This window comes from Apis dorsata, unplaced genomic scaffold (assembly GCF_000469605.1).
Source record: "Apis dorsata unplaced genomic scaffold, Apis dorsata 1.3 scaffold_44, whole genome shotgun sequence".
Lineage (NCBI taxonomy): Eukaryota > Metazoa > Arthropoda > Insecta > Hymenoptera > Apidae > Apis > Apis dorsata.
The window spans coordinates 1,126,394-1,140,313 of NW_006263346.1; the positions used below are offsets into that span (position 1 = coordinate 1,126,394).

Genomic DNA, 13,920 nt, shown 5'->3' on the forward strand with positions numbered 1-13,920 from the left:
CACGGCCACGATTCGAAATAGTTGCATTGGGCGTGATAGGCAATCAAGTTCACGGGTCAGGCAATTTGTATTTGTACCGATAGCAATGTTACTTTGGCTGATTATCTTGATACTCTGTGTGATGTTTTAGTCGGTGAAAGCGGTAAATCGTTCGGTTTATGGAGGTTCGATAAAGAATTTCGATGGAAAAGTAATTTCGTAAAGTAACTTCTTATAGCAGGGATTGTTGTTCGAGAGTGGTTGTACGAAATGGTACGAATGTATTTTGTTTTATTCGTATCCGATTTTCTTTGATTTGATTTTATACTTCGAGTTATTTTTAAGAAATAACGTGTATTCAGACTGTACATCAATATATTTGGGAGAATATTTTTGAAAAGTTTTTGAGAGACCAAAGAATGATAAGAATTAATATATAAAAATTTTGATTGAGGCTTATTTATTAAATTATAGGCAATTTAAATTTGATACGATTATCCGTGAATATTAATAATCTGTTGAAAGTTATAAAACATAAATATAAAAAAATATTTTTATTCGACTATCGAAGTCGATGAAAGTCAATATTTTTTCGAATTAAGAATAAATTAATTCTTCTTGGAAGATTAATTTTTAAAAGAAAATTCTTCGATCAATGATCCAAGCCTCTTTACTATCATTTTTTTCCAAATTTTTCTCACTTCTGTTATTTTAAGTTCTAATGAGCCAAATTCTTTTTTTCTTCTCATTCTTTTTCTCTTCCTTTTTACCATGTGGCAAAAGATGGAAATGAATATAACGCAGAAAGCTCGTGAACCAGTTTGAATATCTTTCAACTGGGTTTCAGAAAGCGTTACTAACTTTCGTGCTGCAATCTTCGTTACGCGAGCTTAATATCTCTTATGATATGTCAGCCATGTTTGAAGGTGAAGTATCTCTGTGCTTTAATATATACAGGGTGAATTTTAAGAAATGTGAAATTCCATAACCTCTAATTTATAAGTTGTAAATTATTAGTATTATTGATAAATTTATTATCGCACACTTATTATTGTCCTAGAGAATTCTGATTACCTATAAAAATATATAAAACAATAATAATAACATTTTACGAATATATTTTTTTAATCTCCTTATCTCGATACATATTTAAATCAAAAAATTAAATGATGTAATCTTACGTAACGAAAAGATACAAAATTCATAATATTTGCTAAAATGACATAATATTTGCTAAAAGATATGTTCACATTTACCTTTCTCCAGTAACATTTTCGTTCAATTAGAATCAGAAAATAGTCCGTTTTAACTTGCATGCATCATTCTGTACATATATATATCATAATTATCATATAGTTCCATTTGAATTACCTGACCGTTTCTTTGTACTCTGAAATGCAATATTACCATTTGATTTCCTGTATCCGGTGACTCACCCTATATATACTCACATATTTACACATAGATTCTTAGACCTTTTACACGAACTGCATGCAATCCTCTCACGTGCTGCAAATGCTACAATTTTCTCTCGCGTGTTTGTTACGGGGCTTTGCCATCTACCGATTTTTCATCGTTTTCTCTCAGTCTGTACCTTCGTCATACATCTACGTGGACAAAATTGAGGATCCGGCGCCTAAGGTACTTTCTCTCCTTTTTCATCTTTATTACTATCATTCCTTTCATTTTTTATTATTTTCCTTTCACCTTGTCTTTATTTTCCTTTGATTTTTTTTCACTCATTTTTTTCTTTCTTCCTTTTTTTTACTTATTTTTTTAGTTTCTTCCTTGTTTATTTTACTAAATTTCTTATTTTACTTTATTTTATTAATTTTATCTTTATTTCTATCATCTTAACTGTCTCTCTATGATTTTCCATGAAATGAAAATATAGCGTAGTACGAAAATATTCCGTGTAAATCTTCAAGTATTGCTGACATCCCCATCGTTGCAAGTAAAATGCATAGTTACACTGCTTGTGATTTATGATCATGCACACGTTTACACACAGTTACATGCGACGACAACATCGTATTTCCGATAATTCGCCAAGCATATCTTTATCGTCCGCACTCAGAATCATTTTCTTCGGGCACAGAACACGGAAGTGTTCGTATAATCGTCCAGTTTATTCAAATTTAATTGATCCTTACAGAAACTTCGATGCAATATTATTTCAATGATTAGGTTAGAATATTCTGAAAAACATAAATAATATTAGAATGTGTTTGAGCGTGCATATGTTGATATGAATATACATGTATAATTCAAATTCAATGCTATAGTATTAAAAATTTTTTTGCAAATAATTAAAGTCAATTAATAAAAAAAAAGTTGCTTAAAATTAAGATCATAAAATCGATGAAGAATGAGCTAATCGATTACTAATGAAAACATGTTTATATATCTATAAATATAGAAATATTACCAATTTACATTTATATCTTATATGTTTTATTGTAACAATATTCATTACAATTATTTTTCTAATATTTTTCTAATTTTAATTTACACTTCAATCTTATATAATTTATTTTATGAACACAAACTGTTAACCATTTTACACATAAAATTATCTTTCTAATATCAATAAATCACCCTTATTATCGCTTATAGTATCATATCAATCTCGAAAGACATTTATGCGCTTCTAATGTCTCAAAAAAATGACACCACCAAAATACCGGTTAACAACGTAATCGTATCATAGCAAAACAAAGCTCCATTGTTCGTTATCAAGAATAGTGGTTTTTCGTGTCGTTCCTACGTCGTTTCTGCCCCATTGTGCAATTTCTTTCCCTCGACCTACTCGAGAGGCTAATCGCAGCTTGAGCCGTCATTTTCAGAATCACGTTCACCCTTTTATCAGTGACCGAATCGCGTCCGACTTTATCTTCACGGCATGCTTCGCCATTTTCTCGTCGGTTAATTTTGCGAAGGCGTTCAAACACGAGAACGAACTTATGACGCTGATTAATGACGATTATTAAATTACAAATTGCGGGGGTAATCGGAGACAAACAATGAAAGTTCACCGGTGACACTATAGAACGATGACGTCGTCAGGTGGAATCGATTTTGATCCGTTGCGCGCGATTAACCTCAAATTCGAAACACGTCAATGGTGACTTTTCCTTTTGCAATATCATTTTTCGTATAACACAACAAAATTTTGATTTGTGGGATATATATTTATAAATTTTATTGTTTAATTAGTATCTTTAATATTAATTAAATTATAATTTAAATTAATCTTTGGTTAACTTTGTATCAGTGTGTTTTATTGCTGTATCAGTATTAATATTAATTGCTAATTTTTAAAATATATTGAAAAAATAATTAATTACAATTTCTATTCTAATAAATTTGTATTCTAAGAAATTGAATTCTATTTCTTAAAGAATTAATTATTTATTTTTTTTATATTAAAAATTGAAAAAATTTAATGCATTTATGCATAATTAAATAGAATGTTTTGTAAAGTACCATGTATTATAAGAATATTATCTATTTATAAAGAATATTATTAAAATTTTACTTTTAAATTAAATATCATGATTAATTACTAACAACCGTTTTTATATAACTGAAAATTACAGTATATTTACTTTGAAGTGATACTTACCAATTACTCCTACATAACCTATTTCTTAACCTTAAAACCTTGTAATAACGTAGCAACACCTCAAAAAATATTGGTTCTTTTAAAATTACTTCCAGAAACGTTTAAACTATTCCGGAATACCCATTCATCGAGTATCCATTCAAAATAACGAGTAATTTCAAAAAAGATAGATCATAACCGATGTAGTCTGAACCGTGGTGGCCTCTGATACTGATCTTGTAGAATAACGCTGCTTCCGAAATAGATGGGTATAAGAGGAAATAAGCTGGTCGACTTTGTTATTATTCGATTATTGGTGTTGCAGGTCTAATTTCGCTAGTAACCTCGCAGATCTTGTATTTAACACTTATATGGTGAAGGATACACGCTGAAAGAACAGCTGACCCCCATCCGGTAACCTTTCTTAAAGTCCACAGTGAAGAGTAGCTGGTCAATTCTGTTCGAGAAAATGAAGAAAAGAAAAAAGAAAAATGAAAGTATCCGCCTATCGTTACCGATCCAACATCCTGTAATGGTCGAATAGCCTCGATGATTGTAACTTTACCTCTTGACGTGTGGTGCACACATTCATGTACACATACAGAAAGTGAAGTAAGTTTAATAGAAAATCCAGAAACTTCGTTCCCATTTCTGTTTATCGATATTGATATCAGAACAGATAGTGTCTCGATGTGTGCTCGTAATTTCTCAAATAAGAAACTGGAGAAATAAAAGTTAGCGGGGAAAGAGGTTAGGAAAGATGGGAGGGTAATATTTGCGAATAAGGAGGAGGTTAAGGATATTTGAGATGTGTGTTTGGGAATTCTGTTGAATTGGGTTTAGGAATATTTGAAGGGTATTCCAAGGAAGCGTTTGTGAATTAGTTGATTAGGTTTCGTAAAGTAGGTTATGTTGACACGAATTTTGTATGATTTCGTTGATTTAGCTTGATTGCTTGTGTATTTTGAGGAAGATTAAATCATAAAAAATAATAAAAAGTAGATATAAATGTAAATTTTGGAAAAATAATATAGATAATATTAACAATTTATGAAAAATAAATATTTCAATTGTACATATTTATATATTTATATTTTCTTTCAATACTATTTCAATTAATGAGAATTAAATAAAAGATTGAACGAAAGAAAAGAATGAATAAAAAAGTGAGTCCCCTTAAGTTAAGCCAATTAGTAATTGGACAAAAAGAAGTGGTGTTTATTGAATTCTTTTAAGCTTTGATTGAATAAAAGCTTTCTATAATAAACTTTTTTTCTTTTAATTGAAGAATCACATTTAATTATTATTTAGCTTAATTTTAAATTCAAAGTTGATTATAATTATAATATTAATTTACATAATACTACTTGTAATGCACAAGATTAAATTATCAAATTTAATTTAACTAAAATTTAATTAAATTTAATATTGATTATTTCATATGTATTTATACATATATAAACAAAAGTTTAATTATTAAATTTCAATTAAAAATCAATAACTCTTCTTAAATTGACATTTATTAAAACAAAAAAGTTAAGTATAATTATTCTTTTATCATGCAATTATATTTCAAGAAGAATTCTTGATTTCATTTGAAAATTTTATATTATTAAAAATATTAATTATTAAAATTATTTTATAATTTTATTTCTACAATTTACAATGTGAAATATCACATTATATTAAAATGACATAATGATGAAAATAATGGGGAATTAATGTATTCTTTCATTAATTAATTTTGCATATTAAATGATTGATTATTAGAAGAGAGAGAAAGATTTTGGCTTATTTTCTTTCGCAACACTAAGTTTCTCACTATTGAGTGAAAATTTTCTGCGCTTACCACCTAGTATTATATACAGTGTGGTATTTTTTTCAATGTGCACAATATGCGGCGCATTTTTCATCGTATCTGTGTCGAAAGAAAAAAAAAACGCACAGCCACCTAGTTTCCACGCCCTTTAATTACCGTTGCACGATTGGTCGCACCACAACGAGAAAACGTCATTATAGTTGCTGAAGACCCATCTATCGTGTTATGGTTCCTTGTTACTCTGATTATTCGCTTTCTCTTTCTGTGACAAAGGTCACTAGAAGCATCGAGGGCGAAAGAAGCCATTGTCCAGTTCGAGATCCTTTGTTTGGAACATTCAACTTAATCTCTTCATCTTTAACGATCGATTCAGCTTCGTCATCCGGGATATCCTGTGATTTTCTTTTCCAATCAGTAATTATATTCCTCTCGAATGGAAAATATAGACGTGATCAATCTTTATGCGTTAACGTGAAGACAGATTGTATTTTAGTTTTTGTCTGTTCGTTATAGATGAGATACTAGGTTAATTTATAATACCTTATGGCGTGCAGGTTATAAATACATGTGGTTTCATTGTGAGTATATTTGTTTTTTCCCATTATATAGATCATTTTTGAGATAAGAAAATAATTTGTTTAGATATTAAAATAGTTTGTTATAAAATAGTTTTCAATAACAATTTTTTCATTCTTCGAATCTACCAAACCTAACCTAAAACAAGAAAGAACATAATATTATTTCTTTTCAATCAACTTGAAAGTGAGGAAAATCAATTCCATTGAAACTTTATAAAAACTACCAGACATGTTGGATTGTCGAAAGTAGATGCTGCTGATTCTCTGTGGGCGTTCTTTGTGTCTCCAGAATTGAACCGCTTTTCAATGGTACGTTGAAACGATTTAGAAATGCGGCTGAATCGCACAAAGAAAACCATAGTGCGTTGACCGTCCTTTCGAGGTTCAGATACTAGTGCCCTTGGAATTCCTTTCACGAATACCTGCATCAAACATAAAGCAAGATAAAATTCCATAAAGCCGGTATAAAATTTGTCTGCTGCTGACTCGTTTACGAATAGATAATTCGTGGAATAGGCGCTTTTAATTGCTATTCGCTTCAAGGACAATAGTGAAGATCTTCACGGAAAATGATCAAATGAAAGCTTAAAATTGTTTGGTTTATTGGTTTTCTTTAACTTTTATTGATGTTAGTTCAAATAAAATAAGGATTTTTCTTCTCAGTTGTCCTTCAGAGATGTTTTTTTTATAATTTTTTTGTTACTGTATAGGTTATGTAGAAACATATTATAATTGACATATAAGTGGGAAATCGTATAATGATTTGATAATATTGAATAATAAAATAAATGAAAAAAGTTTTTATAAATTTATATTTAAAGCATATTTACTAAAAAAGGTAATGTAATATTAATATTAAATTATTAGGATAACAAAAAAAAAACTAAAAACTTAATGACAATGTTAGGTTAATTTATAGGTTAACTTATAAGAAATACAGAATTAATATTATTTAATTTATAATTAATATTATTAATACTATTAATGGATTCATTTATTATAAAATTAAAAGTGTTTGATGAGAGAACTTTTTTCACAGAATTTCTTTTTTATCTATAAATATATTTTATAAGAAAGAAAAATAGAAAATATTGTAATTCATAACTTACTTATTAGAGATACTTCAAATCAAAAATCATAAAACTTAATCAAATTCATAGAAAGTGTAGAATTTGTAAACTTAGAAGTTATATATTGATTATTTTGAGCGATTTTTGTATTTCATAAAGACTGAATCCACTTATATTTGAAAAAAGAAGTCTTGTATTTCAGATAATTTTTCTACATCAAAAAAAAAAAACGGCCATTATAAAATGCAGCATAAGGTATCCTGTATCTAGGATGTTGTATGCAAATTTTCTACTTTCTATCTGTGCCGACAGTTTCGAGTGAATCACGTTTTCGTCTCCTATTACAAATCGGAAATATATATACATTCGACATTTGAATGCAAAATATGAATTTTTTCAGGTTATTTTTTTCTTATTTTTTTCTCTATATAGTTTGTTGTAGGTTACATGAACTATCTAATAAACATTTGTAAGTTATTATATCTTATTAAAATTAATAATAATTAAAAATACAGGATAATATTTTTAATAATGTTTTTAAATTAATTTATAAATAAAATATATTATCACTTAAAACAATGGATAAATGACAAATAATTTATATGTATTGTTTTTCTTTGTTATAATTATAATCTAATATAGATTTCCTCTTATATTATATTATATTTTATTTTAATAGCTTATGAGCCTTTTGCATTCCTTTTACCTTTGCATTGCTTTTTACATTTTTATGATATTATAATTTAGAAATTTATATTTTATTGAATATTTTATTATCCTCTTGATAAATTTGTTTGAATATCTTAATTATTGCTTTTTTTTTATTAAACAATATTAGTTAGTTCACGCTGTATAACAAATCCTCAAATTCAAAGTAAAAATTAAATCATGTAAATAAATGAAAATATTAAATTAATCCCTTTTGCTTTATATTTGCTGCTTTTGTAATTGCATTTCTAATATTATTCTAAAATTTCAAGTATTAAATTTATAATATATTATATTTTAAAATCAAGTATAATTAAATTATTTTAAACAGTAGTTTGAATTATCAATTGCTTGTAATTATTTTTTATATGAATTTTACAATTCATAGCAACGTAAAGTAAGTATCGTTGCTTGTTTGGTTGACCAGTTTTATCTCTTTTTTCTTCACATGAATCATGTAAAATCGCTTGAATCTCCATCAATCATATGTAAAAAATATCCATCAATTGAAGCTTTCCATTTCAGCTTTTCTCTCATCCACTCAGTACGATTTTATCACTTTCTCATCAATCGATCAGTGAGCAGATGTCATAACTTAGAGTCATCAATTTTAATTAAATTAAAAAAAAAAAGAGAAGATATTGATATAATAATAATATTAAAAAAAATTTGAATAATAATGATATATTTCATTATTCTGGAAGTCTAGATTTGGATACAATTGCTAAGAACAGTATATCGTATCGTTTAATCCAATTTCCTAATTATCCTAGTAATTATCCAGTATCCTAATTAATTAATATTGATAAAAGATAACAAACCGGTTTATTATCGAATATTAATAAGGATATTAATTTGATCAATTAATATCCTTATATCCATAATCAGTATTTAAAAAAAAAAAAATTTTGAAGAAATTAAATAATTTCAAATATTTGAATGAAAATAATGAATGAATAATATTTTTTATAATTTTCTTTTTTATGATTTAGAAAAGAATCGAGCTTATTATGGATATTTGTGATTATTTATCGTTTTATTTTTCGTATCATCTTTATTACATATTATTTGTTAAGTTCTTTAAAAATTAATTTTCTATATAATTTTAAAAATGTTACAAAACTGTAAGCAATTGCCTAAGATAATTGCACATATCTTAGAAAGGAATTTGATTAATTTTTAAAACTTGAAAGATTCATACATTGATTTATCAAAACACCATAATAGAATCATTTATTGAAAATTCTTTCACAATTCTCTTCGTTATCCGGATTTCACGTTCAAACAAAATCCCAAGATTTAATCGGAAGTAGCACCTTAATAACGATGCCGATTAAAATAGAATTTAAATTCTATCGTTTCTAGAGATTGTATCTCAGTCCGTGCGAATTTTTAGAATTTTTCAAGTTTCAATAACGAGGCACAGGGATAGCTAGCTTTTTTTCATTTCATCCCATCTTATCTTCGAGGATAATCTTGTCCATTTCGATACGGCGTGTACGAGTATAAAACGATGAGATACAACATGGTCCCTACGTTAAATCTCGAGGATCGTTCAACGATGCGTAACGAAGCGGTCTCACGCGATCTCGCGCCAACCAGAATCATAATCGCGATGACGAGGCGGATCTTGGATGCCTACTCGAGTTGCTATTGTTCAGGATGCGTGGAAGTCGCGTGCAGCCTGCGACGAGAGCGTAGAAAATGTATTTTCAAACGACGTCCACGAGATCGGCGACGATCGATGTCACGTAAACTCGAGGAACGAGTTATAATTTGTTCAACGAATCACGTCAGAGTTAAGATAATTGAAACATTCACGTACAAATTACGTGATATCATAGAGACGGTTTTAGCTATTTTGAGACAATGTTAATTAATTGAAAATCTTGATGAGTGAGAAAAATATTTTTAACAATTTTTTAATTGTGTAATAAATATAAAAAGAAATTCTAGATTGTATAGTCTAAGATAGGTGTAAATATCGATAAATATTTTTAATAAAACAATTTTGCGACAATGTTAATTAATTGAAAATCTTGATGAGCGAGAAAAATACTTTTAACACTTTTTTAATTGTGTAATAAATATAAAAAGAAATTCTAGATTGTATAGTCTAAGATAGGAGTAAATATCGATAAATATGTTTAATAAAACAATTTTGCGACAATGTTAATTAATTGAAAATCTTGATGAGCGAGAAAAATACTTTTAACACTTTTTTAATTGTGTAATAAATATAAAAAGAAATTCTAGATTGTATAGTCTAAGATAGGAGTAAATATCGATAAATATTTTTAATAAAACAATTTTGAGACAATGTTAATTAATTGAAAATCTTGATGAGTGAGAAAAATACTTTTAACAATTTTTTAATTGTGTAATAAATGTAAAAAGAAATTCTAGATTGTATAGTCTAAGATAGGTGTAAATATCGATAAATATTTTTAATAAAACAATTTTGAGACAATGTTAATTAATTGAAAATCTTGATGAGTGAGAAAAATACTTTTAACAATTTTTTAATTGTGTAATAAATGTAAAAAGAAATTCTAGATTGTATAGTCTAAGATAGGTGTAAATATCGATAAATATTTTTAATAAAACAATTTTGTTAATCTTTATAAAAAATTTTATCTCGAGATGCACAATTATTATCAAATTCTCGTCTAAATAACTAGAGTTTAACGAATTATTTTTCTCTTCAGGAAAGATTAACTTTTTGATAAATTCTACTTTCTTTTCCCGACAATTTGATATATCAAAAACACACATATAAATTTTCTCTCGGTCCTAAATGGGACACGTACACCTACTATGAAACAGCGAACTGACTACTCGTTGGACAGAATATAGTGAACATGATTTTCTCGATTTACGTGACCGGGAACATCACGTTTCTTTCCTTGCAGACCTGTACACTTTTCAAAGTGGCGAAATCTCGTAAACCATTCGACAAATCGAAAAACGATCGCGTGAGTGATATCGCAGAAATCGTGGAGGTGAACGAGAGGAGGAGAGGAGGCGAATATTTTAAAAAATAAAGTGTCTCCCCTGAACGACACGAGAGGCGTGATCGTTCCACACACAGCGTCCCAGAAACAAAATAAAAATAGCGGGCATACTTGTGTGATGATTCGTTCCACGACGGATGAGAAGAATTCATGGGTGAACCTTCTACTACTGGTACTCCATAATCCTGCCCCGCTTCTCGAAATATCCATGTGAAGGTAGAACGTAGGTCGCGGGTGTAGCGGTTCGTGCTAGAAAGAGGAGAGGCCGAGATAAGAGGTGGCCGAGGAACGTGGATGGTTGCCGCCTCAAATGGAAGAAGCAGCGTTTTCGCTCAGCGTCACCCGTTATCTGGCCGATAAATCAGGGAACTGAATTATCGTTCGACAGTGTTGACGGATCGCGTTTGCTCGACTCGGGATCGATTCACACCCGTTAAGATCGTTTCGAAGAGATTCGCTAGGCTGGATTGTACGCTCGTGATCAAGCGACAGCATGGATGCCCTGGAATTGCAAGCGGCCCTGGTGAAGCTGGATCCAGCGACCACGGTGACACCGATCGGCTCGAACGTGAAAATGCTGCCCGCCCGTCATCGTATCGCGTTCACGGTCNATTTGGACGAGAACGATCTGACATTGGAGAACGCGGCGCAGAACGACGAGAAAGGGACGAGCAACGTGGTCGCCACGGCTATGGCGGCCGGGAACGCGGCTAGAAAGATGCACAACAATTGCCCGGCCCAATTGACGGTGCCAGGCCATCAGAATCATCCGAACAACAGGCAGATAGAGGTGGCCAAGTGCGAGATGGCCGAGGTCAGGTGACGCCAGCCTTGCTTCGACCTAATCTTTTATCACACTTATCCACCGCACAGGGGCAGCAAGCATCATGCCAAGCATCACGCTAAGGAGAAGAGACATCATCATCATCATACTATGCATCATCAGCATCATAGGTCTCATGTGGTGAGTCAGTGACGTTCTATTCGTGCCTCTGATCGTTGTCATCCCGTTGTTGTTACGCATAAACGCGAGATTAGTTAGTCGGTGATGGGCGTTCGATCAATTTCGAGGTTATTCGAAAAGTTTTTTTTTTTTTTTCTTCTTTTAATATTGGGAAAGGATTATTCGAATCGATTTCGAACATGTCTCGATACTTGAAATGTTTTCGAGAGGTTGATGGATATGGATGTAAAAATCTATCAAGAGGTTGCTTTCGAAAAGAAAAATTTTAATGCTTATCTTTCGAGGGTTTTAAGTATCGAATCATGTTCAAAATTCGAAACCATTTTCGAAATGTTTCAGGGCGCATCACTAGGTACATGTAGTTCATTTATTTTTTTCGTTTCTTGATAGTTGTGTAGAGATAGATATATTTATGTTCTTTGATCGAATGTTTTTTTGTTTCTTTTGCTATGGTATTCTAACTACGATTTTTTTTCGATGAGAATTTTTTTTTTTTGCCTTGCTCGATAGCATAGTTGTTTGATTAAAAAAAAATCACTTTATCACTTTTATATCGATTACAATTTTTTTTCTTTTTTTTTTTTTTCGTCCAATAACTGTTTCGTTTAATTAGAAAAATTTTTTGTCTCGACACAAATTTTTTTAAAGTAATCCATGCATTGAAAAAATATTCTTGTGTTTCTAACTTGTTGAATAAATTTCATTCCGTTTAAAATTCTAAAAGCTAGGTAAAAGAAATGAAGAACAAATTTCTAAAGGATACACTTTCTCTAGAATTAAGTTCGTTCTTTTAAAAATTCTTTATTTATGAAAATGGATTGTAAATTTATTCATGAAAGATTTCAAGAAAGTAGAATTGAAGTCATTTTTCAATTGATTCTTCGAAAACAATATTATTATTTTTGATAACGTGATTATTTTATAATTCTGGTATTTATATTTGTGTAAAATTGATTATATGTTACTAAGGCATGCATAATCGTATATTAAAAAATCATATACTTAAACAACATATAACTACACGTATATACTTTGAAATATATAGAATACCATTATCATAGTGTAACATGATAAATATTTTATCACTATTACATTATTATACACATGATCATAGTTTGAATATTTTATTATACATTTTTCTCATGTTTTCATAAAAGTTTATTTCAAGAAGGAAAAAAAAAAAAAAGAATGATGGGCTATTCTTAAAATTCTTAAAATTCCAAAAGTAAAAACTTAAAATTCCATTAGTATGACTCAGTAGAAGTATAATATAAAAATTCTGAGAAATTAAGAGTCAGAAATTCGACTAAAATTGTCGTAAATAGCTATTTTAATTTCGAATTTGAAAGATATAAAGTATATTTTTTTGAATTTGAAAAATACAAAAATTGCATGCAACTTTAGATGTCACTGTATCAGTTGGTGGCGCCACTTGATGCTTCAATTTGAGACCTCGTTAGATTTCTTCCACTGACACTACTTGAGAGTAAAGCATGTAATGGGCCTATCGCGAGTCACTTAACCGTTTTAACATCGAACTATCGCTGATGGCAGTCAAGTCATGAGCATTAATGGACGTATTTCCGGGACACGAGGTTGGCCAACAGCGTAAATAAGATGAGATAGAGTGACCGTGCACTGTGACCTGAATTTCTTTAAGGGCATCGGTTCAAAGAGGTAATCGTTCACGTGCTAGATGTATCGATCAAGAATAGGGACACATAAGCTATTTAAGACGTCGAAAAGAAGCTTTTCATGAACATATACCGCTGGAAATAGTTCGATGTCCAATTGAATTCGTTCAATATGATGTGAAAATAGTCGAAAATGACAAAATTTCGTTACGAATGATGAAATAAATGAAAGCGAAGAAAAAGTTAGGTTATGTTACCGAAATAAAATTATCGTACACGTTGGACGAAGTTATTGAATATTAATTGAAAAATAATTATTTAAAATTATAAATAAAATATTAGAATAAGATTAGGAATGAAATTCTCGTATCCAAATAAATATTTTATAACCAATCATAAACCAGAGAGATCATTTAGATCGTATCGGAAGGAATAATTTACGTGTAACGCGATTTATTCATGAGAGATCATACCACAAGTTATTAAAAAAAAAAAAAAAAAGAGACTTTTATATCGATTACAATTTTTTTTCTTTTTTTTTTTTTTCGTC

At 29.6% G+C, this 13,920-nt stretch overlaps 1 protein-coding gene and 1 long non-coding RNA gene across 6 annotated transcripts in view; one reads left to right on the forward strand and one right to left on the reverse strand.

Annotated features, from left to right (window-relative positions):
- Positions 1 to 13,920, forward strand: part of LOC102679312 (dual specificity tyrosine-phosphorylation-regulated kinase 4) — a 176,900-nt gene that overhangs the window by 35,129 nt on the left and 127,851 nt on the right. Inside the window, exon 1 of one of the 4 annotated variants that reach the window (XM_006608738.2) lies at positions 11,513 to 11,736. The exons of 2 other annotated variants lie outside the window; for them this stretch is intronic. The gene's annotated coding sequence lies outside the window, so the exon portion shown is untranslated. Of the gene's footprint in view, positions 1 to 11,512; positions 11,737 to 13,920 lie in introns of those variants that run through there. One more of the 4 variants, XM_006608736.2, reaches the window with a different exon arrangement.
- LOC102680153 lies at positions 722 to 4,622 on the reverse strand. Of its 2 annotated transcripts, XR_004151559.1 has the most exons (5): positions 4,149 to 4,622; positions 3,605 to 4,006; positions 1,431 to 2,177; positions 1,236 to 1,369; positions 722 to 1,053 (listed from the first exon to the last, which is right to left on the reverse strand). It is a non-coding gene; the product is annotated as an uncharacterized LOC102680153 (long non-coding RNA). The 2 variants fall into 2 exon arrangements; XR_004151557.1 differs by having other exon boundaries at positions 3,605 to 4,617.